Genomic DNA, 27,399 nt, shown 5'->3' with positions numbered 1-27,399 from the left:
CCTCTAGCTCTCCCCAGCTGCAGTTACCTACTCTATACCGGCAGCATAAAATAAATCACCACAAACTATCACAATTGCCTTACAAGAGAAAAGTTATTTTTATTTTCACATTAGAAAACTCTATTTTACAGAGAAAACTACTTACAAGCATTCAGTTGAGGACTAGCTCTTTTAAATGAAAAGGGATTTAATTCAAGACATTAGAAGCTCACAAAATTATGGAAAGAAAATTCAGCCACAGTCCCTCAGCCTAATTTCTTGGAATCATTTCCAAACACTAGCACAAAACCTTGCAGCCATGGGAACTCCTACTTAAGGCCACATTTGGGAAAGTGTAAATTACAATGCATGGGCCAGAAGTGTAGCCTAGTGGTAGAGTGCTTGCCTAGCATGCCAGGAAACCTTGGGTTTGATTCCACTGTATCACATAACAGAAAAAGCCAGAAGTGGTGCTGTGGCTTCAATGGTAGAGCTCTAACCTTGAGAAAGCCCAAGGACAGTGCTCAGACCCTGAGTTCAAGCCCCAGGAGTGGCAAAAAAATAATCACAAGCTTCAGGAAGCTCCATAATCCCTACTGCTGCTTGAAGACATGCTTATCTTTGCTGTGATGCAAGTTTGGATGCTGGCATCAGAAATGTTGTTAGCAAGTCAAGCTGACAGGAAGATGTCATAGGTATACTGTGAAACTTTGCTTCCTGTTTTTCAGTATTCATTAATCCAGTTACTGGTCACTGGGATCTTCACTTGCATTGTTTTAGGAAAACTAAATTCCCATTGCTGTGGGAATTTATTAGTAGGGGCTACTGAATTGTCTTCTAGACGTTTCTGTTTTCCACATCTCCTCTAAGTATTTTATGCTAGTAGAACTTACAGTACATCCTGAACCTTGGTTGCAAGAAAACCTGGAGGAAGTGGTTTTCAAGAAAAAATATCACATTAATAACACAGTTGTGGTGTATAAAATAACTAGCAAATACTAGCGTTTGAAAGAGGCATATCTAAGTGGAAAGTCTTGGGTTGTCTCTATTCTATTATACATGTTGAATTAGAATCAAAATGAAATTCACTGAGATGAACCTTGAGGACATTTCTATTATTTTTTTAGTAATAAGTGAAGATTTTGATGAAGAAATTGACCCAGAGAGATCCAGAAAGATTTGGGTTTAGAAACCTTTGGAGACCCTGACTTGAGTTGGAAGATGCAGAGAAGCCGAATGACAGTCTGACTAAATGACAAACACTAAAAACATAACAAGAACATGGTCTGCTTCATCTCAGGAGATACATTTTCTGAGCACAGAGAACTTATACAAAGTCAAATATGTGAATGGCTCAAAGAATCTTAAGGTATTTGTGAGCACTTAGAGCTTCTCCTTAAGAGAAAAGGGTTGGGGTCCTAGAGAACTGGAGTGTGTCACTTATATTTGAGATGTAGATGTGGTATTCTACCTATTGAGAAAGTACATAATATAAAAATCAAGATGGATAAAGATGGAAATTATTTTAGTATCCTAACCAACCTCAAGAAAGGAAAGCTGGAGGAAGGAAGTAAATCTCATTCATCAGCTTTCACTTACACAAATTAAATAACCTATTTTGGCTCACAGATTTCTCTTATGGAGCTGTCTTTACTAGGCAAAGTTTTCAGACCTTTCTGAATAAAGCACAAATTCTTGATTATGAGCCCTGTGTGGGACTATGTAGTTGAAAAAAGCCTTTGTAGTGTTTAGAACATTGAATACTTGTTTTGTAATATATGTCCTTCCTCCAAGAATTATGACCAGATTGAGAAATAAAACAGAGTAAATAAAGAAGACTTAATTACTACTAGAGAGTCACTTCAAGGTTATAATGAAATGAAAGCAAGAATATGGATTTGCTAATTGTGTAATCTAAAGAAAAATGGGCAGAGTTGTGTGATACACGAACATTTCCTTCCAAATTAATTTGTCACTCAGGATCTCAGGGATGAATAGAGGAAAGGAATCAGAGCGAATCTAGAAATGAGCTTTGGGAAAGTTCTCTTTCATGAGGTCTCTCTATCCGTAGGTACTTGATGGGAGAGTTTGAGTGTAGATGAATAAATAAATGAAAAGTAAACAAGTTTGATATTATGAATAACGTATCTTTTTGGACTCAAGTTTTCCTGGGCAATATTCTTGGGAGGCAGATTTCATTCAGCTTTATTCTCTTTTTTGGTTCTTGTATACAGGAAGCAGGTATGTGGAATACTTTTCAGGCCTTTTAGAGAGCCAGCAACTATTACTGTCTGGAAGTGGACAGTAAACCTGTGAGATTCAAGATTATAGCCAGAAAGGATCATGTTCATGTTCCCAAATATCAATGGTATCAGTAGGATAAGTGATACTTGATTATTCATTTATCTGTACCTTTAAAAGCATCAACTCAGCTTGGTTTGGAAGTAAGTTGAGCAAGGAAGGATTTATATTTTGACACCAAACAATGTTCCTTTTTCTATATAAATCTTAAAGAATTAATCATAAAATGGACTGAAGACAAGACAATAAGTAGTAGGCATGAGGTTGAAAAGAGAAAGAAAAAATAAAATAGCTCAGTCTGTTGGGAAAAATTTAGAGGCAAAATAATCAAGCACATATAACACTATCCTAGAGTGTACACAGCACAGTATAATAATTAATGTCATGATGACATTCCTTGATCCACCAAGAAACATTGAATTATATTCAGCAGACTTCCTTTGCTTTACCTAAGCTAGAGAGAAAAATGAAATATAAAACATTTTAGAAAGGCTTATTCTGTTGATAAGAGAAGTATTACCTTATATTCGCTGGGCTCTCAAAGAGAAAACATGAAGCTATAGTGGAAAGACTTCAGTTTGCTTAATCAGGATTATTTAAAAAAAATCAACTTTAAGTGCTTGTCTTTTTTTTTTGTTGTTGTTAGTCCTGGGGCTTGAACTCAGTGTCTGGGCACTGTCCTTGGACACTTTTTGCTCAAGGCTAGTTCCCTGCCACTTGAACCACAGCACCACTCGGCTCTTTCTATGTATGTGGTACCAAGGAATTGAACTCAGGGCTTCGTGCATGCTAGATGAACACTCTACCACTAGGCCAAACTCCCAGCCGTGCTTGTTATTTTTTAGCACAATGCATCAGTGGTACTTTGTTTTATGTAAAGGACATACACCATCCGATTTAAAGAAAAATAAATGGAATATTAGGATTCAAACTCTTTGGACTTAAATTATAACGAAATAAACTCAGAATGATGGACAAACAATGTTCAACTCATCCCAGAGCAATGATCTTTTAGTTGATATTGCAGGTAGAAAAAGGGAAATTTGTCTTTCTGAGAATCTTCAGGAGAGGGTGCGAATGTGTGAAATTCTCACCATGAGATACTTGGTTGATGGATTCTATTGAGCCCAGGACCTGCCTTGTTAAGTCCTCAGGATGAGCAGATTGCGTGAGGCTGCTCTCACACCAATCATTTCCATAAAAGACTGATACACAGAGCAGCCTGCCAATTTATCAATTCACAATGGAGTAGGGGAAGATGAGGAAGAATATTCATAACCTCAGCCAGGGTACCTTTTTCTTTTGAAGCATCAGGATAGCTGTTAGATCCAATTAATAATTTAAAGGTTGTTTGGAAAGCATGGAATTAAAGCAAAGGGAGGTAGGCAATCTCGAAGACTTTGACCCTGCATGAATGGACCTCTGAAATCAACCCTGAGCCACGGAAGAGTTGTAATACTATATAATGAGATTAATCATTGTGCCAGGAGCCTTATAAATGCTTTAGCTTCTATTTATTCATTAAATTCTTCCAGCAACCCCAATGAGATAGCCTCCTATGAGGTCTTCCTCATTAAATAGACGAGAAAATGGAAGAATTGGAATATAAGTGACTCTTTTATGAACACTGGACTGGAAAGTTACAGGGCTCGGATTCAGCAGGCAGTTGGAATTCAAATCTGTCTTTCTAAAGAGATACATGAATTCATTTTTCTAGGGGTAGTGGATTTACTGTTTCTTCTCTTAGGGAGGTATTGCATAAACACTTTTTTGTCTTCTACATTGCTTTCAGAGTTTACCACTGGATTTTTTTTCTTAGAATCTTCCTTTAGAAAAATTGCAGTCAAGTGAGTTGTTTCTCTTTATTAACTTATCCCATTCAAGTCCTCAAGTCCATTTACTATGATATATTATCCAGCCCCCTTTTTTTGTCAGTATTGGGGCTTGAACTCAGGACCTGGGCACTGTCCTTGAACATTTTTGCTCAAGGCTAGGGTTCTGCCACTTGAACCACAGTGCCATTTTCAGTCTTTTCAGTATATGTAGTACTGAGGAATCGAACCCATGACTTCCTATATGCTACACAAGCATTCTACCACCAGGGCACACTCCTAGCCCTCATTCAGTCTCCTTAGATGGCATGATAGATGTCTGTAAATTCACTGGCCATTCAATTGTGTAGTGTTTAGATTCATCTAAAGAGACTGTCTTGAAGCTCATTTCCATCTAATAATGTGTTCAAATTACAGTTTTTATGAGAGCTAATTTTAACAGAAAGTAAAATAAAACAGCCCAAACAACAACAACAAAAACAACAAAAAACAACAGCCTTTAATTTTCTCAGAGAAGACTTCTAATTATTGTCTACATGTGCTACCAACAAACCAATAACATAACATTGATGGGAAACAGTCTCAGGATGGAGTAAAAACTAACCTTTGCAAACTAATTTACTCTTAAAAATTCCAAATTGCTTATCTTTGGTGATTGTCTTTTTATTTGCTGGTTAAGTACTGGGTCTGTCAGTAGTTCTGCTTACTATTTCAGTTTACTTATTTAGCTTAAATCTGTACTTTGAAGTTATCTAAGGAGAGCATGAAGGGGGATTTTTTTTAATTTATAGTTCCTGGTATGATCAATTTTCTGTCTTTGAGAAAGTGAATTAGGCTGTGAAATGAGCTACAAAAATTTCACCCATATATTTTATGTCCTCCTGCAAGGTGAGGAGGTCAACATTTGACTTGAATACTAATGTTAGGATATATTTCAGATTCTCAGAATAGTTCCTTGAGATCTTTGGAAGGAAAGTGTATTATACGGTATCCTACAAATGATTTCAGGCCATCACTTATGAGCTATTGTGTGCTGACAACTTTATATGATAATACTGAAAGATGTGGGGTGGATTATGAATCAGCCTGTTGAGGCAACTCAATTTCACCAACTGTCAATCATCTTCATAGAGGTGAGGTCATATAACAAATACCTTTGCTCTTCCCCTAAAATCCTACGTGAATGCTCAGACATTTATGAAAGCTTTGATGGGATTGCCATGTCTTGGCAGGTGACTGTCAAATGATTGGCAGAATCCCTGCCTGTCTTGGCAGAGCAGCAGCGCTGATTGCTGCACTCCCACCAACCTGAACAAGGGAAAAGGATAAGATGTTTCTAACTCACGGTACAGATGTGAGACCTGGGTTATACTTGCTGCTCCATTTCAGTGTTTGGAGACATTTCAAGTCATAAATGATAAATGTTGTGTATTGCTGTGCAGGTCATAAGAGAACAGCAGATGAGAATTCCAAGATGGTTAATAGAGGCGAGTAATCCATTGGGAGCTGGGGATGTGGGCCAGGAACAAAGGGAGAGAATTAGAAATGCATTTAGTCAGGAGAAGCGGCAGCAGTGCTCTGATGACAACCATAGTCTGGAAATGTTTGCAGCAGATGTGATCTGCCACCACTTGCCAGTCGTACAGTGGTTTGGGGCCCCCATAACAAATGCTTGCTTCCCTTGGAGCACAGGGGGATTTCACAAAACAATAGCATAAATATCTTAGGAGCTTGAAACTGTATAACAGTTACTTAGTCATAAACAGAACCTCTTATGGGAGCTGTGTAAGGGAACCAAAGGCAACAAGAATTGTGGGATTTTTTTCTAAAACTTATTTTAGTCATGATCATAAAACATTTGCTCTTTTAGGGTTGCTTATGTTGGAACAAAATACCCAGCGTGTTGTATTTGGAAAATCTGTTTTATAGTCATAACCCATAAATTGATTTAAGAACAAAACATCAAAAGATAGAATCATAGTATAGTAGTATCTATGTTCAAAATTTTAATATCATATGATTTATATCTTTCTTCAAGGTAATTTAATGTAAATGTACCTGTTCTCCTGCTTAATGCTTTTTTTCCCCTGCAGACAAATTAGGGGGTAAATAGGAAGATACAATGTAGAAAGGTGCTGGGTGCCATGCATGTAATCATAGTTATTCAGGAGTCTGAGATCTGAGGAACACGATTTGAAGCTAGCCTAGGAAGTAAAGTCCATGAGACTCTTATCTACAAGTGACCACCAGAAAATTGGAAGTGATGTTGTTGGCTCAGTGGTAGAGAGCTAGCCTGGGGTGAAAAAGCTCAGGGACAGTGAGTAGGCACCTGAATCGATGCCCAATGAACAACAACAATAAAGAAAACATAGAAGCTCAGTAAGAAAGAAAGCTGTTCCTAAAATTCAATATGTTCCTTTACCTATGGCCTTGATGTCTGAGGTTTCACATATGTGCAGTTAACTGCAGTCTGAAAATATTAATAGAAAAATTATAGAAATCAGAAATCCACAAATTTTAAGTTGTCATCTGTCAGTATTGAGAAGCATGATGAAATTCTGTGCCATCCTATTCCATCTTACCAGAGACACAACTCATCACTTATCCAGTGCATTCCTGTTATACGTGCTTCCTACCTGTCAGTCACTTGTCATAAGCTCTGTTGTCAGGTCTGTCCTAGCATTGTAGTGCTCGCTCTTCATCTTACTTAGTAATGGCCCTGATTATTATGCTTTAATGGTTGTATTTTATCATCAGCTATCTCTGTTAGTCTCTTATTGTGACTACTTTGTAAATTAAACTTTATCACAGTCATGCATTGGAAAGACAAAGTTTATTGAAGGTTTATCTGTGATTTCATGTATCATGCTATTCTCTTTGACACCTGCCTTGGAAGTGGTGCCATGTCATGTGGACAGTGACGATATACCATTGGTTTCTGTCTCTACTTAGTTCTGATATCAGCAATAAAGTAGAAAATGGCAATGGTCAATATATAAATGGTGAATATGATTTTTCTATAAAATATCTACTTACAAAAGAAGAGAGTGTTCCTATGGCCTTATATTGAGATAAGGTCTTACTAAAGTTTTTGCCCAGGCTGACTATAAACCATGACTTACACATCTTCCAGTGTAGCTGGGATTCTAGAGATGCACTTTCACATCTTACTTCATTCCTTAATTTCTTTGAGTGAAACATGCTGAAATAAAATTTCTATTGATTGGTTTTACTTACTAACTATCAAAATACATGCAATGCCAAATTTCATTTTAATATTCAAATCTTATTTTGTTTTTCAGAGAGAAAAAATATCTTTAAAAATCTAGTAATTGCTAGAACCATCTTCACCAAACTCAGCAATGGTTTATTATGCTCTAAACATCTTGTGGCAAAAATCCAATTTTAAGAATAAGTGAAAATTGGGTGGGTGGTGGGTAGGGGGGAGGGTAATGGGTACCAAGACATGTGAAAGGGTATCAATGTATGTGAATTAATGCACCTTCTATCTGGCAAATATCATGTAACCCTTTTATTAATTACAATAAAAATTATAAAAAAAGAATAAGTGAAAATTCACTTCAATTGTCTATTGTTGAGTGTATTTGAATATCAAACATTGAGGTAGAATTGCTTCACATTTATTTTGTGTCAAGTGATAAGGAATTATCCTACCATATCTCTTGAAGACAGTAAGATTAATGAGCTGTTTCCATCAGAAACCATTTAATTCCTTGGTCACTCACAAAGAAATGCAACTAGCTGAATTATGTCCCTAACAATGATTCTATATGGAAGCAAGTTAATGTTTCATGACTGGTTAGCATGTTTAACTGATTTATAAATAGTCTCAAAATGTGGTATTTTAGAGGTTAAGAGATCATATTTAATTTTATAAATAATAGAAGAAATGACCATTGTAAGTGAAATAACTCAGAGCATGAATTAGAGGACAAAAGCATTAGGAAGAGAGAAAGGACACGCAGAGACATCACAATCTGATTGACTGGTCTCTTTCCCACCAGCGCTTAGCCATAGCTAACCAAGCCAAATCAAGCCACTTTTGGTAACCCTGTGAATGCAAGCAAAATTTCAATTACAAAACCGTAGCTGGATTTAATGTAGGTGGCTTGGCTTCCTTCTTTTTGATTACAGAGAAAAATGTTTTGAAAAATTTGTCTTTGATACTAAATAAATAACCCTGTTTTTCACCCAAGACAGTTGGATTTGATGATGAGAAGCAGGTCCATCTGCTTTGGAAGAAGGAAAAGCTAGCAAAAAGCCAGAAGTGAAGCCATTCAAGTCACACCCACATAAAAGTTCCTGACCAATCAAGTAACCACCATGCCTCCACCCCAGTTTGTTTTATTTATTATCTTTAAGTTGTTGTACCAAGGCATTTCAATTGAACATGTCCGTTTATGAGTACAATATATCTTGATCAATGTCAGCCTTTTCATGATTGTCTTCTCTCTTCCAACTCCACCTACTCCCAATTTGCTTTAATTGTCTTTGGAGCAGGCTTTCATGATTCTGCCTGAGCTGGCCTGGGCTGTGATCCTCTTATTTATACTTCTCTTGTGGCTGGGATGACAGTTGTGTACTAACATATCCAAGTATTGGTTGAGATGGGGGTCTCTTCTCACTGAGATTCTCTTGATCTCTGCCTCAACAGTAGCTGAGCTGACACTCTGCCCAGCCTTTCAAAGAAGTGACTTTGAGTTCTAATACATGTGATATCTTCAACAAAGAGTAGCTATGTTTTAGAAAAGTGACAGGACAAAGGATAATGATAATGAACCCCTGGAAGCAGCAAGATATGGAAAGGCAAAGACATGTCAGATCAAAACCTGAAGTAAATCTTATTAATGTGGATTTTTCTGATCCCATAAAGGTCAAAGTTGCCTTCCATAGTAATCTGGAAGAGAGAAAATCAGGGATTCCTTTTTATTTTAGGCATAATTTTTATTCTTATACTGTAAGTATGGCTATATATTCAGATTATTATCTGTAATTTTCACATATATGGAACATTTTCAAAATTATGGTTTTTATTGATTACTCCATGTTTCACCTTACATAAAACTTCTTTCTTTAGTCATATGTCTAACATTAAGTAGGTCATTTCTAATGAATTAGTAGTGCTATGTGAATCTTCTTACACATATAGTTAAATAAATACCTTACTAACATTCAAACACACATTCCTATAGGTTTAAAGAGCAAGAAGTTTCAGGAAACTTGAGATGCATGGGCTCTATTTGTTGCATCAATTTACCCTTGCATTCTCATTCTTACTAAATTCAATATGTTGTTTAAAAATTTGGATTCTTTAGATGTTCTAGTAAGCATAACATTCCTCTTCTAGTATAGGCTTGTCAAAAAATTTTTTTTAAGTGTGGGTTAAAAGCAGTTATTTGAATCCAAGGAATTTGATATTTCCTGAATAAGAAGAAATTCTGAAGTTTAAAATATATGTTTATCATTGAATTCTTTAGTATTATATGAATGACAGTAGGAGATACTATTCATCATTTATATGGGTAGTGACAGAGAAGAATATATCAATCCAAATTTAATTTCATATAAATACACATATATACATATGTATGTAATATCTCGCTTAAGGAAACAAAGGCCTTACAAGCATCCTATAATCTTCAAAGCTATTCTAGAAAGTGGCACCGTGGCTCAGAGTGTCTCAGGCTAGAGTGCTAGTCTTGAGTACAAAGAGGCTTCCGGATAGTATACAGGCCCTGAGTTCAAGCCCTGCAACTGACAAAAAATTAAAAAGCTATTATGATGAACAGTAGTGAGTAGTATGTGATAATTAGGTAGGTGATTTAGATAAACTCTATTCCTCAGGATTGCTCGGGGCTCCTAGCTTGAACCTGCCACTTCCCATTGTGTGAACTTAGGCAAAGCCATGAATTTCTCTGTGCTTCACTTTCTTCATCTATAGAATGGGGCTGGAAAGCAGTAGCTCACATTTCAAAGATGAGTAATCAAGTTTAAATACAAAACATCAGAAAGCCTTGTAGAGGGGAAACCAATTCGCTATCATAGTTTAGGGGAATTTATAAAAAATGTTTCTATCACTTTATTTAGGAAGACAAATGCACTCAACTATAATTGAGTAAATCTTCAGAGTTGTGAAATAACCTTTTCAAAAAGATTTGGTGTAAAATAAAATCAAATATTTCTAAAATGTGGAAAACACTTTAATGAGTTTCAGCTCAAAAAGTATCAAACCAATATACTGGATTCACAAGCATGTATTGCCTATCCAGGATTATGAGAGAAAGTAAATTAAGCCTTTGCTCAAGTAATTACAATCTAGCTAGAGAAAGAGAAATCAATTATTAAGCACGAAAATGAGAGGAAACTGGTAAGCTGCATTCTGTGGAGAAGAAAGGATGAGGGGGACCGGAGTGGCTTCGGAGGGGGCAGAATCTCAGCTTGGGGTGGGGGGATTGGTTACAAGAAGAAGAGAGCTTCAGTGCATTTGGTGCCAGTAAATCAGCACAAAGATCTGTGCTAGACTTCGGGGCCTTACAGCATGGTTGGAATGGAGCCCAAGATTCTGCATCTTAACCACTTTGTCAGGTGGAAGTCTAAGAAATGGCCCAGACTTTGCAGAATGATTAAGCAACGGAGTCAGGATGCAGAGGGCACAGTGACGAGAATGCCATGGAACCTATTCTAGCTGTGAAGGCACGAAGTGCTAAAGACCCCAACCAAAGAGAGTGGCTCCAGAGGCTATTCAAAAGAGGAATGGAAGGTGGCAAATTCACAGGTAAAGTGATCCACATTTAAACGTCGTCCTCGGGCATGGGAGGGTTGGCGAGAGATACCTCCCGAGCCCCAAGTCAGGACGATGAGGAGAGGGACTCAGTCCAGGGATGGAGAAGTAACCAATGTGTGGTCACGGTTATTCAACAGGAACATCCATGGCACAGCAGTGTTGGGCCCAGGATTCAGAAGGGGAAGAGCGCCCATCTTCTGTGCCTTGGGAAACTAGTCAGGGCAGGGAACTCATTTAATGCACTCACCAATAACATCCATTTTGATTTTTTGGATCTTAGAAAAATTTATAGCTTGAAAGGGGGGAGAGGGAGGGGAAGTGGGAGAAAAACCTGGGAAGTGGTAAAAATGTTCAAGAAGTAATGTACTCTCTGCCTTTAGAATGTAACAGTAACCCCTCTATACATCACCCTGACAATAAAAATTAATAAACAAACAAACAAAAAAATCCCCAAAGCACCAAAGAGTATAGGAAATAATTTGGAAAATATAAAGCAAGAAAATAAAACTCACAACATTGCATTCCAGAGAAACCTCTCTTTCTCTTCTGTCTTACATGTATGTGTGTCATACTGATTTTTGTTTTGCTTTGTTTTGGAGACAACGTCTACATAGGCCAGGGTGGACTCCAAATTTTGATCCTCTTGACTCACTTTTCCAAGTCCTGCGATTATAGGCATGCAATGCCATCCCATCACTGGAATATGTGAATGCTCTTTTCAGCAAACAACTAGAATCATGTTGTTTATATTATTTCCCCCCTAACTTTGACCCACTACAATATACTTTCTCATTGATAGATTCAGTTTTCTGGAAAAGTTAAAAAATATATAAGAACCTGTGTAAACATTAGGATCAATAAGGTTTTTCCAGTTAGGAGTAACCATGGCTGAAGGGAAGAAATTAGATACATAGTAATGGACTTAAATATTGACTGTTTAGTCTTTTTTGTTTAATTGGTATGTAGGAATAATTAACAAACATTTCTATACTAGGTGACAAAATACAGGCTGAAAAATAAATGATGGAAATTTTCTGTCTCTTTTTGTATACATTTGCCACACAGGAGAAGTCATTGTGGTTGTTTCCGCTTATGTATGTAATATATTTTATTCAATCCTACCTCACTCTCCCTTTGTTATGAGTGTGCTCCTTTTCCTCCCAGGTAATCCTCATAAAATGCTACTGAATATAACTGAAAAAGATCACACGGTACCTGATAATCCTAGGAAATGGCCATGCTGTACTAAAGGAAATGAAGGCAACAAGAGCAATTATTAGAGTCACAGCAGTGAGGTAGAGAAGGTTGAAATGACATTTCCAATTTAGAAGTCCTATTTATAGTCACTGGAACTTTCCAATCCTCCTCAGTACTGGACGGATATGTTCTGGATGTATTTTCTGCTTCAAAGTAAATTTATGTGAAGAACCTTATGTAATCTTGTTCATCCATTTGTGCTTATGTAACATGTTAGAGTTAAACAAAATGCTGATACTTTGGGGAAAAAATTAAAGACACTTTCACACACATTAGAAATATGTGGATCTCATCTTTACAGATAATGATTCATTGCAAACAAAGATCTTAATGAGGCAAAATTAAGAAATGCTAGCATGCAATGCATATTTAAATTTATATATTTATATATTTGGCAATTTTTTAGACCAAATGCTGTCTGCTGCTTATAACCAAAGAGGTATACTTCTTATTCTAGAAAGGTAGCTCTTTTTTTTTTTTTGCCAATCCTGGGGCTTGAACACAGGGCTTGAGCACTGTCCTTGGGCTTTCTCAAGGCTAGCACTCTACCGCTTGAGCCACAGCACTACTTCTGGCTTTTGCTATGTATGTGGCACTTAGGAATTGAACCTAGATCTTCATGCATGCTAGGTGAGCACTCAACCACTAGGCCGAACTCCCAGCTCCAAATTGGTTCTTTTTATTTTATTTTTTTATTTTTTTCAGTTTTGGAGTGTGAATTCAGGACCTGGGTGCTGTCTCTGAGTTATTATACTCAGGGATAACACTCTACCATTTGAGCCATGGCTTCACTTCTGGCTTTTTGCTGGTCAATTGAAGATAAGAGTCTCATGGACTTTCTTGCCTGGGTTGGCTTTGAACTATAGTCCTTAGATCTTAGCCTCTGAGTAGCTAGAATTGCAGACATGAACCACAGTGCCCAGATTTATGTAACTGATCAGCAAAATATCCTGGCAACTCCTACATCAACAAAGGAAAGGGGACCAGCTGCAGATTCTGCATGTTCTCCCAGATTACTTCATAAATACTTAATGACACTTTCTATCATCTGCTTTTGAGTTTACAACTAGCTGGCTTGAATCTGATTTGCAATGTTGCCAGGTTATTCAAATGGCATCTGTCTGAACAAAGTACCATTGTTTTGTGAAAAATAAAAGAAAGTCAGGAATTCATTGGAATTGGATGTTTGACAGTCTTAGGAAGTAGAATGACAAGGAATTCTCCTCTGTGGAATTTCTTTGGAAGATATTGGAATAAGAAAGAGAACAATTTGCTTATCAAATTATTATTGTATACACTTACTGAAAGGCAAAGGGTAAAAAAATGAAAACAGCTAATTTTTATTCATTTTTGTCAGGAGAAGAATTACCTTCCAAAAAGTCAGCTTATCACCCAAAGTAAGTGGAGCAGACACAGAAGGACTTACAGACTTTCTACCCATTTGGACCTCAGCAATATGGGCTTTTTTGTTTTAATTATGCTATTTGTTATAATTATACTATTTGTGGAAATGCCAGGCCCTTAATTTCTGCTGAAACATGAGAAAAACTCACAGATTCATTTAACCATAGATAAGTGAAATTATTAGTTAGTAACCGGTTATCAAAATAATTAAAAAGACAAGGATCCCTGTAAATGATGTATGTGTATTTTCTCATTGGGTTTGTTCCATCTAGTTAAGTGTAAACAATCAGAAAACGCAGGCTAAAACGATGGAAATGACAGGAAGTTAGCCAGCTGGATTTGAGAGGTATAACATGTAAAAATGTCTCTTGTGTATTTTGCTTTGTGGATCTCAAGTGTTTTTCTAAATGCTTAGTGAGTCCTTCTGACATTACAAGGAATGACAATTAGATTCTTTCTTCCTATTCCTTGTAAAGTTGGTGGATATGTGTTTACTAAAGCACCTCGAGGGCTATTTTGCTAGGAACAAAAATGTTCTGCTGTTTCATGGGCAAGTTTGAAGAACAGGCAGGCAGCAGTCAAGTGGAATAAAGATATCTCGATCCTCCGGAAATAGTGCAGGCTGAAGTAAAAATGTGAGAACACTTGGTAGATTCAGAGGGTTGCAGCTGGGTAATACAGGAGTGCCAGTATCTAGAGCTTAGTGCTCGGAGTAGTTTTTCACTTTGCAAAGACTTCCCCATTGGATGTAGTTGGAAATTACATCCAATATTTAAAACACATACTTGAGTATCTACTTTAAAATACAGTTACAGAATAATAGAAGCTTACTCTCTGGTTTCTTGGAGTAGGCAAACAGACAAAGGGGCAAAGTGATTCTTTGGGTAAGGAAAAATTCCTTCTAACACTCTCCTTAAATATCTGCCTTCTGTCCTTTTCACAATCCTTGCCATATTTTACCTCTTCCATGGTGCTTTCTCTCTCTCTCTCTCTCTCTCTCTCTCTCTCTCTCTCTCTCTCTCTCTCTCTCTCTCTCTCACACACACACACACACACAGACACACACAGACACACACAGACACACACAGACACACACACACACACACACACACACACACACACACTCTGAAGCTTGTCTTCTCCAGGGAAAAGACTTGGCCTATGTGTTCTACACCCTACCCTGAGTACTTAGCACAGGCATGTATAAAGACACTCCACAACTACTTAATAATTATATTATGACTTATATAAACAATATGTAACTGAATTGTTTGTTCCTAAGGAGAAAAGCCACTAGTTGTGCCAGTAGAAACTTTGGGAGAGGCTCTGAGTGAAAAGAAAAATCTGTTCTTACAGCAGAAGCATTTGTTTATTTTGTCTATACAGCATCCATTCCTTTTAGCAAACATTCTGCATTTGCTTTTGTTTGAAATGAACCCTTCATATTTATGAGTTCTGCACCTGCAGGTTAAACAACAGCAGGTGTAAAATGTGAAAAAAATTGTGCCTATGCTAAACATGCATGGACTTTTTCTATTGTATCTCCCAAACTGTATCCTATAGCAACTGTTTATACAGCATTTATGTTTTATTATGTGTTACAAGAAGTCTAGAGATGGTCTAAGGTATTTGACAGGATAAGCTCTATGTAAATTTTATGCCATTTTTACATAAGGGACTTGTGGGCCTATGTATTTTGCTATTCTGGACGTAGTCCTTTGTGATTCCCAAGGAATGCTTATATAGCTAAGTGGCCCTGTCTATCGAGATAAGCTAGTAAGTGGTCATGTGGTTTGATTGAGGCCAATTAGATACTCTGCCCCAAATTTAGACTTTATATTGAGCAACTCAAGGGATTTGGTAAGTGTTTTAGCAGGTGATTTAGTTCTTTAAAGAAGTGATTAGTTTCTGTTGCTACTGTGATAATTTACCACAAACACAGTGGCTACAAACAGCCACAGGTTTATTGTCTCATATAATATTGGAGCACAAAACTTTGACACAGGTTTTACTGGGTTAAAATTAAGGTGTTATTGCTGGTCAACAGTCACTCATGTCTGTAATCCTAGCTACTCAGGAGGCTGAGATATGAAGATCATGGTTCAAAGCCAGCTGGAGAAGGAAAGTCTCTGAGACTCTAGAAGTAGAACTATGGCTCAAGTAGTAGAGTGATAGCCTTGAGCAAAAAAGCTTAGGGACTATGCCCAGGCCATGAATTTAAAACCCAGGATTGGAATACACTCAAAATATAAATGTGTTGTCACAGCCAAGTTCCTTTCCAGAGACAGGGAAAGACAACAAGTTTTTTTTTTATATTGTAATGTATAGAGGGATCACAGTTACATTCATCAGACAGAGGGTACATAACTTCTCATACATTGATACCCCTTCTCATGTTTTTGTCTCCATTTCCCTCTCTCAACCCCCTCCCAATCATCTTGTTTTCCCCCTTCTCTTTCCTATTTCAAATAAACAAACGTATATACAATATACCAGGTAACAAAGTCAGACACTGTAACAATATGAGAGAAGAGAAATAACATAGTACATTAAGAACAACAATCACATAATACACAGCCCTTGTTTCCACATCCTGAAGATTGGAAGTGGCATTTGGCTCAAGGAGTAGGTTGGTAGCCTTGAGCTGAAAAGCCCCTGGACAGCACCCTGGCCCAGAGTTCAAGCCCCATGATTGACGACAAAAAAAAAAACCCAAACACATCCTGAATATCCTTTCAGTTAGCCTCATTTATATGACCTTATGTATCTAGGTTTTGAGCTATTGTAGTCCTATGTTAGGAGAGCCTAAGGTTTGTACTAATTATTACAAATGAGGGAAACCATTGAGCCTATGTTCCTTTGAATCTGGCTTACTTCACTTAGTATGATTTTTTTTCCCAAGACTTTCCATCTCTTTACAAATGAGGCAATGCCATCTTTCTGATGGCAGCACAGAATTACATTGTGTATAATACCACATCTTCGTGATCCAGTCATCTACTGGGTTGGGGCATCTGGGTTGGTTCCATATCTTTTCTATGGTAAATAGTGCTGCAATGAACATTGTTGTACTGGTGGATTTAGTATGCCCTCCTTTCTGGATGGTTGGGTAAATGCCAAGTAGTGGAATTGCTGGGTCATAGGGGAGTTCTATGTTTAGTCTTTTGAGGAACTGTCATACTGCTTTCCATAGTGGTTGAACAAGTTTGCACTCCCACCCACAGTGTAGTAGTGATCCCTCCTGGCCACATCCCCTCCAGCATCTGTTGTTACTAGTTTTCTTGATCCTGGCCATTCTAACTGGAGTGAGGTGGAATCTTAGAGTTGTTTTGATTTGCATTTCTTTTATGACCAGAAATGTTGAACATTTCTTCATGTGTCTATAGGCCATTTTTGTTTCTTCTTCAGAGAAGACTCTCTTTAAGTCTTTGGCCCATCTTTTAATGGGATGGTTGTTACTTTGGAGATTAGTTTTGGGGTGATTCAATTTTTTGAGCTGTTGATATATTTTAGATATGAGGCCTTTGTCTGTTGTATAGTTGGTGAAGATCTTCTCCCACTCTGTAGGCTTCCTAATTAATTTACTAGCTATGTCCTTTGCCATACAAAAGCTCTGCAGTTTAATGCAGTCCCACTTATCCAGCCTTTCTCTGATTTGTTGTGATTCTTGGTCCTTATTAAGGAAGTTTTGACCTGTGCCAAGGAGGCCTAGTGTATCTCCTATTCCTTCTTGTAAAGTTTTCAGTGTCGGCTTTTACCTCCAGGTCTTTGATCCATTTGGAGTTAATTCTAGTACAGGGTGACAAAGAAGGATTCAACTTTAGTTTTCTGCAGATGCTTAAGCAGTTCTGCCAGCACCACTTGTTGAAGAGGCTATCTTTCTTCCATTCTATTTTTTGGCTCCCTTGTCAAAGATTAGATGGCCATAGGTCTGTGGTTTAACATCTGGGTCTTCAGTTCTATTCCATTGGTCTTCAGGCCTGTTCTTGTGCTAGTACCAAGCTGTTTTGAGAATTATAGCTCTGTAATAGAGTCTAAAGTTTGGTATTGAAATTCCTCCTGCGCTGTTCTTTCTGCAAAGAAGTGTTTTTGCTGTTCAGGATCTTTTATTATTCCATATGAAATTTTGGATTGCCTCTTCTATTTCTTTAAAGAATGCCATTGGGATATTGATGGGTATTGCGTTGAATTTGTAGATAGCCCTTGGCAAGATTGTCATTTTCATGATATTGATTCTTGCAATCCAGTAGCAAGGGAGGTTTTTCCATTTCCTCAGTTCTGCTTTAATTTCCTTTTTCAGGGTTTTGAAGTTTTCATCAAAAAGGTCCTTTACATTCTTAGTTAAGGTAATTCCTAGGTACTTTATTTTCTTTGAGGCTATTGCAAGCGGAGTTGCTTTCCTGATTGTTGCCTCATTCCTCTCACTCCATCTACTTTTTTTTTTTTGCCAGTCCTGGGCTTGAGCTCAGGGCCTGAGCACTGTCCTTGGACTTTCTCAAGGCTAGAGCTCTACCACTGGAGCCTCAGCACCATTTTCTGACTTTTTTCTATGTATGTGGTACCGAGGAATCGAACCCGGGTCTTCGTGCATGCTAGGCAAGCACTTTAACCACTAGGCCAAACTCCCGGCCCCCATCTACTTTTTTTTAAAAGAATTAATTAATGTTGATTTTTACATCATATTTTAAATGACAAGTTTAACATACAAGTGTTCAAGGAGGGAATCTCTATTTAGAACTTAATCACAATTAGGCTAAGGGTTTGTATATCATAGAAACATATTAATTTATGAAATAAAACATTATGTGTATAGAGTCGTAGGTTTTTATGTCTGTATAGTTATGTTTACATTTCCATTACCATGTCCATAGCTTTGGGTATGCAGTTATTGAGTCCTCGCTCTTGTATTCTTTGGATTTAATAGCCAGATTATTAAGGATACCATAGGCCTTTTGATCCTTATGATCATCTACTCTTTCATGTTGTTTACTTCAAGTGTTCTTACTGTATTTGACCTTAATTTTAAATTTTGTGTAATAGTTACAACCTCTGTAATGTCTGATTTTGATATTTTGTCTCTCCAAATGGGGTGTTTACCTGTTAGTATGTCTTATAATTCTTTTATTTTGGTAGTTGGCTAAAAAGAACTGTGGCAAATAAACTTTTAGCAATATGGCCATCAGATGGGAGAGGAGGGCAAGTGTTTTATAGTGTGATGGTTTGGTCTCAGTCTTTTAGTATGCCTCTCTCTCCATGAATGTAACAAGTGTTTCTCATATTTTTCTCTTATTATAGAGAAAGAATGGCTGGAGGTGAGATTCCTTCTGTATAGCAGGCTAGAACAGGCTAGGTGCATTTCTCTTTCATAGTTAGGCTCTGATAAAACTGTAGATGGTTAGATTTCAGATTATTACTTTCTCCTGAGAGTAGACTATATTAAAAAGAATGAAGGGCTCTAATATCCTTCAGTATAATTATTTTTCCTATTCCTTGCTGAAACATGGCATTTGTCCTCTTCTGTTTGGTGCCAGAACCTAGTCAAGTTCCCTGATGTAAAACTTAAACAGTGCTGGGTTCCCTCTGACTGGCTCAGTGTAGATTTTTTAACTCTCAAACACCCATAACTGAGCCTCCAGAAAATTTTCAATTACAGTTCATATTTTAAGAAACGTTCTATTACTGCAGAAATTTCTGTCCAGTAAATTGTTTGATGTATCTTCTGGTCTCAATAGTTTTAGAGACAGAAGTTTTCTTTGCAATCTCAATTATTTTATTGATCTAAGTAGAAGTAGTTGAGGTTTAAGTTTGCTTAAGTTCTATATCTTAGGCTAGAGCAGCGATTTCAAGTTAATTGCATGTGGAAATACATTCTGATAGTTTCAACAATATGTATTTTTTACAGCCTGCCATTTTTTAAACTTATTTTTCTGTTCTCTTCAGAGCTCTTATTGTGTACATAAGCTGGTACTTGAAGATCAAAATTTAGGATTCATGTTTATTTTTTTTCTATTCTTCATTCAGACTCTCATTTTGGACATTCTTGATTACTTTTTTTGTTTGTGCTGGTCCTGGGGAACAAACTCAGAGGCTAGTGGGTGTTGTCCCTGAGCTATTTTTTTTTCTCAAGGTTAGTGCTCTCCCACAGCTTAACTTCCAGGTTTTTGGTGGAATTTGGAGGTAAGAGTCTCATGGACTTTCCTGCCTGGGTTGGCTTCAAACAACAGTGCTCAGATCTCAGCATTCTGAGTAGCTAGGATTATTTATAGACTTGAGCCAGTGGTGCCTAGCTTACTGTGTTGGTTTCATTTAGTAATTTTTTTCTTTGATGCTTAATCTGCTATTAATCTTACATGTACATTTTTCATTTCTGACATTGTAGTGCTCCTCTCTAGAAGTTTATCTTATTTTTCATATATTTTTATTTTAATTATTAGAAGGGTCACATTATATTCACCAGATAGAAGGTGCATTACTTCACAAACACTGATACCCTTCCTCATGTCGTGGTCCCCATTTCCTTCCCCCTACCCCCACCCCTCATCTTGTTTTTCTCCCTTCCCTATTTTATTTCAAGTAACCAAATAAACATATATATAATAGATCAGATAATAAGGTAAAATACTGTAACAATATGAGATAACCAAGGGACAGCAAAGGAGATGAGAGATAACATAGTACATTAAGGACAACAATCACTCATTATATGGCTTTTGTTTATATATCCTGGAGGTCCTTTCATTTAGTGTCATACTATCTGGCCTTATGTATCTAGATTTTGTTCTATTGTGAATCTCTGCTCGGAGAGCCCTAGGTTTCTACTGATTATGACAAATGAGGGAGACTATTGGGCCTATGTTCCTTTGAGTCTGGCTTACTTCACTTAATATGATTTTTTTCTAAGTCTTTCCATTTCCTTACAAATAGAACAATGTCGTTCTTTCTGACGCAGCATAGAATTCCATTGTGTATAAATACCACATCTTGTTGATCCACTCATCAACTGAGGGACATCTGGGTTGGTTCCATATCTTTTCTATGGTAAATAGTGCTGCAATAAACATCATTGTGCTAGTGGATTTAGTATGTCCTTGTTTCTTGACGGTTGGGTAAATGCCAAGGAGTGGAATTGCTAGGTTATAGGGGAGCTCTGTGTTTAGTCTTGTGAGGAACTGCCATACTGCTTTCCATAGTGGTTGAACGAGTTTGTACTCCCACCAACAGTGTAGATCCCTCCTGGCCACATCCCCTCCAGCATCTGTTGTTATTAGATTTCTTGATCCTGGCCATTCTAACTAGAGTGAGGTGAAATCTTAGAGTTGTTTTGCATTGCATTTCTTTTATGGCCAGAGATGTCATTATCTTATTTTTTATATCATTTATTTCTCTACCTTTTAAAAAAACATATAAAATGTAGATTACATAGTTACATTATTATCCTTTTTGTCTAGTTACAGCATCTATCAGTTCTCTGTCTAGTGGGGCATAGTTTCCCGCTTCTCTGGATGTCTGGTAAATTTTGATTGGTTGGTAGACATTGTGGTATTTTATTTTTTCCCTTTGTAAAAGGCAAAGTGTTTTATTTTTGTAATTATTATGAGTGTCATTGAGTTTAATTTTGGGATAGAATTAACTTACTGGATGGAAGTTTGATCCTTTCCAGTCTTTCTTTTGAGGCGTATTTTGACAAACTGCATTTGAGGTAATATTAATGTTAATTATTTCCTCCAGTGGAGGCAAGGAGCTTCTGGTCGAGCCTGATCACTGGATACTTTTTCCTCTGTTGCTTTTGATTGTTTCTTTCTTTAGCCTTGGTATTTTTTGTGTGCTCATACTATTTGAGAGGGAGCCCCTCAGATCTCTGTACTTTTTTTGTTTGTTTCCCCCCTTCCCCTTCCTATTTCAAATAAACAAATAAATGTATATACCTCTCTCTACTTGTTAGTACCCAGGCTTATCCATCTTAGTGGCCTGGGTTTTGCTTTAACAACATTTTTGTTATTTCACCTTACTATTTGCTGTGTTGTGGTCTGCAGCTTCTCATTGGAGGGATTGGGTTCGGGGATGTTCTAAGAGTCACTTCTTTTCTTCCTGTCTAAGGAATCACTGTCCTCAATTTTTTTCTCCCTTGTTTCAGATCAGTGAGTAAATATTGTTCTTCCTATTCTGTTTGAATTGTAGACAAAAGTATTACTTGCCTGTTGGTAAATGAAAACTTATTAAATGTTGAGTTTTACAGAGATTTTGTAACTCTAGAAGCTTCAGAATCTTCCTCAGTATTAGAAATTGTTTTTGTTACTTAGTAGAAGTGTAAATCTCAAGTATTTTACCGAATAACTACTTAGAATTATTTAATGACATATCAATTAGAGATATATAAGGTAAAATAACAAACCCCTTATCTTTTCCTTTCTTAAAGTTTACTTTTTAAAAGTTTAGTAGATTGAGAGTTATGAAATTTGGCGACCTCTACATGTACTACAGGATTTAGGAGAAGAAAACTTTGCTTTGCAACAAAAGAACACAAGACTGTGCTTTTTCTGCAGTGCTCCTCCTGCTCCTCTTCCCCCTTTTCCTCTCTCTTTAGTTCTGGGCATCAAAGCAGGCCTCCTGTGTCCCAAATAAGCACTCTACCACTGAAGGCTCTACTCTTAACTCCTTTTGAGATTCCTTTCCTGTCATCTTTCTGATCCTATTCCTTATCAAGGCTACTGTGAAATCAGCTAGCTTGCAATACCCCCCCAATTAATCCCCTAGGTACCCATGACCTGGCAATTTCCTAAGATGGTTTAAGGACTGTCTGAGTTTCCTTCCCTGACTTAACTTAAAGTGGTTCCACAGGTCTGATGCATATAACCTTTACCTGAGATGATGCTTAGAGCCCACGGACTGAAGAGGTTGATTGTATGCATGCTAGGGAGAGGCTTAGAGCAATGGGCAGACTCATAGCTCCAAGCAGTAGGAGAGGATACAAGGTTTGTTCTTCCAATACCACTGTGACTTATGATGCATACCGAAGATTTTTAAGTTCAAACCTAGACTAGTGTGGACCAAAGTTCTCTAAAAAAGCACATCTATGTTAAAGATCTGAAGACTGGCCTTAGCTGCTGAGAACATTGTGACTGTGGTTATGGAGAGAGAGAATGTTTCAGGCAGAAAGCCAGAACTTTCTTTTCTTTTCTCCCCCCTCCCCTTTCTTTTTGTGATACAGGTTCTGCTCTATAATCAGTGCTTGCTTCCGACTCACTTTGTAGCCTAGGCTTTCTTGAACTCACCATCTACCCGATTCAGCTACTCTGGTGCTGATATTATAGTCACACCTTGAGATAACGTTATAGTATCCATTTGCTTTCAACTTCTTTATCTCCATGAACAGAGTGTGAAAAGTAGATTAAACTCTTGGAATGTCTTGCTAAGCTTAGCGGATCTCTGACTTCCACCTGACACTAACCTTAAAGGTGCCCTGGGGATGATATCTGCTTTGTTGTCACTCCCACTAGTGCACTCCCCACGCCATGATTATCCAAGTTCATTTGGTCCCTTCTACAGCAGGGATAACCTGATTCTGTGTTCCTGAGTTGCACATATGCACAGTCACGTATATTTGACTCAAAATAAACTTATTTCCTACAGAGAAGGAGTGTGTTTTGCATTCACACTGTTCTGCTGCCATACTGCTAAGTCTATAAAAGTAGGGCCACCGGAGCTATTTTGTCAAAAGCTTTGTAACTTACAATTGTAAGTTTATGACATTCAGATGTATGAAAAAATATCGGTCTCCATTTATACCCTTGCCTTGGGCTTTAGAGACTTTAGGAGATACTCTGCTCTGAATAACAAGTGGCTTTCCAGAGATTCATTGCAATACAGTATTATAAAAGGAAGATGTATGGACTCTCTCACATCTTCCTCCAGCCACTAAAGACAGATGGTTGTAAATGACTCAATTTTTAGCCCCAAAGCCTGGTCAGTAACATTTAGTGATTATATAGTATTTCCTTAAAAATAGAATGTCTCTCTGAGAAGATTCTGTATAATGAGACTTGTATGTGCTTTGAAAGTTGGCGTAATTAATAAATGTGTAATTACAAATATAACAAATGTATAATTAATAAACAGATGTAAAGGGGAAAAAGGAGTCTTGAAAGAGTGGAAAAACTGACAGTTCAATAGGTTGCCAGTAGATGTGAAGTGGCTTTTCATATGTTCTGTTTTGGCCATTTTGCAAATGCATTTTGTTTTTGCATTGTGATTGTGGTAGATTTTTAGCTGTTTTGCATTAAAGCAGCTTAAAATATCAGAACACTCAATAATCCAATGAATGAAGTGATCTGTTAAAAATCTTTATAAATTTATATGTACAGTCTGTTTTCCATTTAATGGCTTATTGCTTGTTGTTCTTGGTAATACATGCATCTTCCCAAAGAAAAAAGTATCCTTAAATTTTATCCAGGATCAGAAGCTTTAGATTTTGCATCAGTTTTAAAATGGAAATTAGCAAACCCTATAACACATAGGCAATTCTGAGATTTTACTTCTTAGCTTGATTCTTTGTTGTAATGCAAAACCCAAACATGATTAATAGTGTATTTTTGATGACATTTAGATAAAAACAACAATAAGAATTATTTTGTTTTTGCAGAAATACCAGGACCTTTCAGGTCAGGGAATAAGTTTAAATGGCAATGTGGAATTTTACATCAGAGGATCTTGACCAGACTCTTGACTGTGTTGCTTAATTTCTCTCTGACCTTCAGTTTCTCCTTCTGAGGAAGATAAATGCAATCTACAGTTAGAAGATTGATGGGAAGGGCTAAGACAATCGTTTCAAAAGCACTTGTTAAATTCTAAAAATTCACATTATATTATACAAGTGCTAATCCTTACTAATGCTGCTACTTGAGTGGAGGAGGAAAGAAGGAAAAAAATATTGTCATAAGCACCATCTGTGTAACTGAATGGTCCTTAGTTCGTGTCATAGTAATCCTAAGGGAAAGAGGTTGCTTTCCATATTTTATAGATGAAAAGATGGAGAGATTCAGTAAGTTGTTCCGGATCACGGATTTTGTAAATCCGTCTGATTGACTCTGTGTTCTCATTCAATGTTATTTGGTGATTTCTTATTTCCCAGGAGTACATTCTATATTCCTTCCCTCCTTTCGAATATGCATGATTGAAAAAACTTTCCCAGAATAGACTGAGCCATGAATGATAAAAATCCTTACTGAGTCAACAGAGAATAAGAAAGGTTCTCAAGGAAAACCTTTTGCAAATTCGGAGACTCATTAAAGGGCATTTTGTATATAAGAGATAGGCAGTGATTTAGTGTATTCATGATCCTGTTCTGCATATGTTTGAGACAGGGCCAGGAGATAGAAGAAAGTGGATAGAATGTGAAGCTTGAGAGGTAGGTAGGAGTTAGAAGAGCAAGAAGGGACTTGTAAAGCCCACTAAGCATTATCCCTTAGCTTTTTACCTCATGACTAATCCTCTACCACTTGAGCTATACCTCCATCCCAGCTTTTTAAAAACTGGTTCATTGAAAATAGAAACTTGGCTGCACAGGCTCACATTGAACCTCGACCCTCAGATCTGAGCTGGGATTGCAGATGGGAGCTATCAGAACCTGGTGGTCCCCTGCCTCTGGTTTAAACAGGTCCAATCCCTGCATACAATTGCCAGGGCTTCTGCAGCCTCCTTATTTAACCCTCCTAGCTGGCTTCCCAAGCTGCCAGTCTTGAGGGAAAGCAAGCCCCACTTCACTCTGTGTCCCGCATGTTTTTTCCTGGGTCTTCAGTGGAGTTTTGCAGTGGAGCTGCTAGGTAGACACTGGCCAGGTCAGTATGACAATACTTTTTTGTGCACTCCAAAGGAAAATGTAGGGATGGTTTTTTTTTTTTTTTGTCAAACAGGGACCTTGGGTGGGACTTTTTCAAGATGGTTCCCCATAGTTAAAAGGTAGCGGGCTTTTACATGGAGAAGCTCAGGGTCTCTCCCAAATATTTGTTTGCCATGAAGCTATGGGAACAGCTAAGTTCATCCAGCCTTTCTGTTTTGCATCTGTTCTATGGGAATCCACCCCTGCTGCACCACTTCTTCCCCTTTCTGTTACCTCTCCCACTGCTTTGCTGCCGGATCACAGGGGACTTAATATGGATGAAATCTTTCTCACTCTGTCTTCTGAAAAATCAAAGCCTCTGGTTCTCTCCAGGTCTGTCCATCTATTGTTGAACTTCAGTATATCTTCTACATCACCTGCTTCATAGAGTAGCTGTTTCCTGGCTGCTTTAACCTCAGCCACAGAGAAAGTATAAAACATTGTCTGCTTCTAGACTGCCCTCAGGGCTTGTCCAGTTCCTTGTTTTTGGATTTACAATATGATTAAAGGATTTCCCTATTACTTTGTATAGATGCTCTCAGAGGTCAAAGATTGTATCTCATGGGATTGAAGGTAGAGTAGATTTGCTGCATGCGATTTTTGTCTGGTTAGTCCATCTTCCTTGGGCAAATTACCTCTTTCTGATGGATAGAGGTTCCAGATGTCTCTCAGTTCTTCAGATGCGACATCTTAAGGTGCTAGACACTGTTTCAAGTGCAGAAAAAGAACTATCAAGAATAGGGAGATAACAAGGAGTCATTTAGTAGCAAAGTGAAAATGCACTTGGGACAGGAGGTGGTGGTTCAGATATGCACTCTCTGTCCAAAGTTGATAGGGTGGGGTTACTAGGTGACAGGAAAGTGAGACCCTCTCTTTGACTTTCTTTAGTAACACGAATGTTAATAAGTTCTGATAACCCACTACCATCGGACCAGCCTCCCTCTGGCTTTCCTCTCAAGTGGTTTGGTGACTATATAGTGGCTGCTCAGGTAAGAGGAGTCATATAGCTGTGGCTTTTGAGGGCAGGTGCCTGTATATTTGATTATCTTTGTTCTTCAGGTTTAGCTAGTGGATGCTCTTATAGTGGTTTTATTCCTTGTGATAAGACCCTTATGCTCAGTCATGGATGTGAGCCAGGGGCTTTATATTTTCCCCTCTGCAAAGGAGAATTTTTTTTTTGTCTTTGGCTCTTGTTTACAATCATACACTGCTTTTATTTCAGAGTTGTCATATGTTCCCCCAGCCCAGTTACAGAGAAAGTCACATGACCAGCGTTGACAAGTAAGAGCATTCCCACCCTGGGTAATAGTGATTTGTCTGAAGGTCAGCTAAAATTTCCGAGAGGCTCCTTGGGGCAGAATCTGTCATGCACTTATTTGTGTAAGAAAGGGAACTACTCAGTGCTTGATAGTCAGCACCCAGGAATGTTTAGGGAATAATAAACCTTGGGGATAATCAAGTCTACCTTTGAGGGTCCTGGTGGTCTCTCTGGCAGTCACATTTCTTTTTTATGTTCCTTATATTTTTATTGTAATTGTAATTAATAGAAGGGTTACATTATATTCACCAGACAGAAGGTGCATTACTTCACTAACATTGATACCCTTTCTCATGTCTTGGTCCCTATTTCCCTCCCCCGTCCCCACCCTTCATCTTGTTTTCCCCCTTCCCTATAACAAAAAATGCATATAAACAATATATCAGATAACCAGGTGAAATACTGTAACAATATGAAATAACCAAGGGACAGCAAAAGAGATGAGAGATAACATAGTACATTAAGGACATCACTCATTATATGGCTTTTGTTTCTACATCCTGGAGGTCCTTTCATTTAGCGTCATATTATCTGGCTTATGTATCTAGGTTTTGTTCTATTGTAAATCTCTGCTAGGAGAGACCAAGGTTTCTACTGATTATGACAAATGAGGGAAACCATTGGGCCT

At 37.6% G+C, this 27,399-nt stretch overlaps 1 protein-coding gene across 2 annotated transcripts in view; it reads left to right on the top strand.

Annotated features, from left to right (window-relative positions):
• The window catches only part of Mettl4 (methyltransferase 4, N6-adenosine), a 206,795-nt gene that overhangs the window by 165,135 nt on the left and 14,261 nt on the right, over window positions 1–27,399 (top strand). Inside the window, exon 10 of one of the 2 annotated variants that reach the window (XM_090353373.1) lies at window positions 7,415–7,502. The exons of the other annotated variant lie outside the window; for it this stretch is intronic. The gene's annotated coding sequence lies outside the window, so the exon portion shown is untranslated. Of the gene's footprint in view, window positions 1–7,414; window positions 7,503–27,399 lie in introns of those variants that run through there. 2 annotated transcript variants of the gene reach the window in all.

Source organism: Megascapheus bottae, chromosome 19 (assembly GCF_031878675.1).
Source record: "Megascapheus bottae isolate mThoBot1 chromosome 19, mThoBot2.hap1, whole genome shotgun sequence".
NCBI lineage: Eukaryota > Metazoa > Chordata > Mammalia > Rodentia > Geomyidae > Megascapheus > Megascapheus bottae.
The sequence above is the reverse complement of the archived record's forward strand: the minus strand, read 5'-3'. Positions and strand labels throughout refer to the sequence as shown.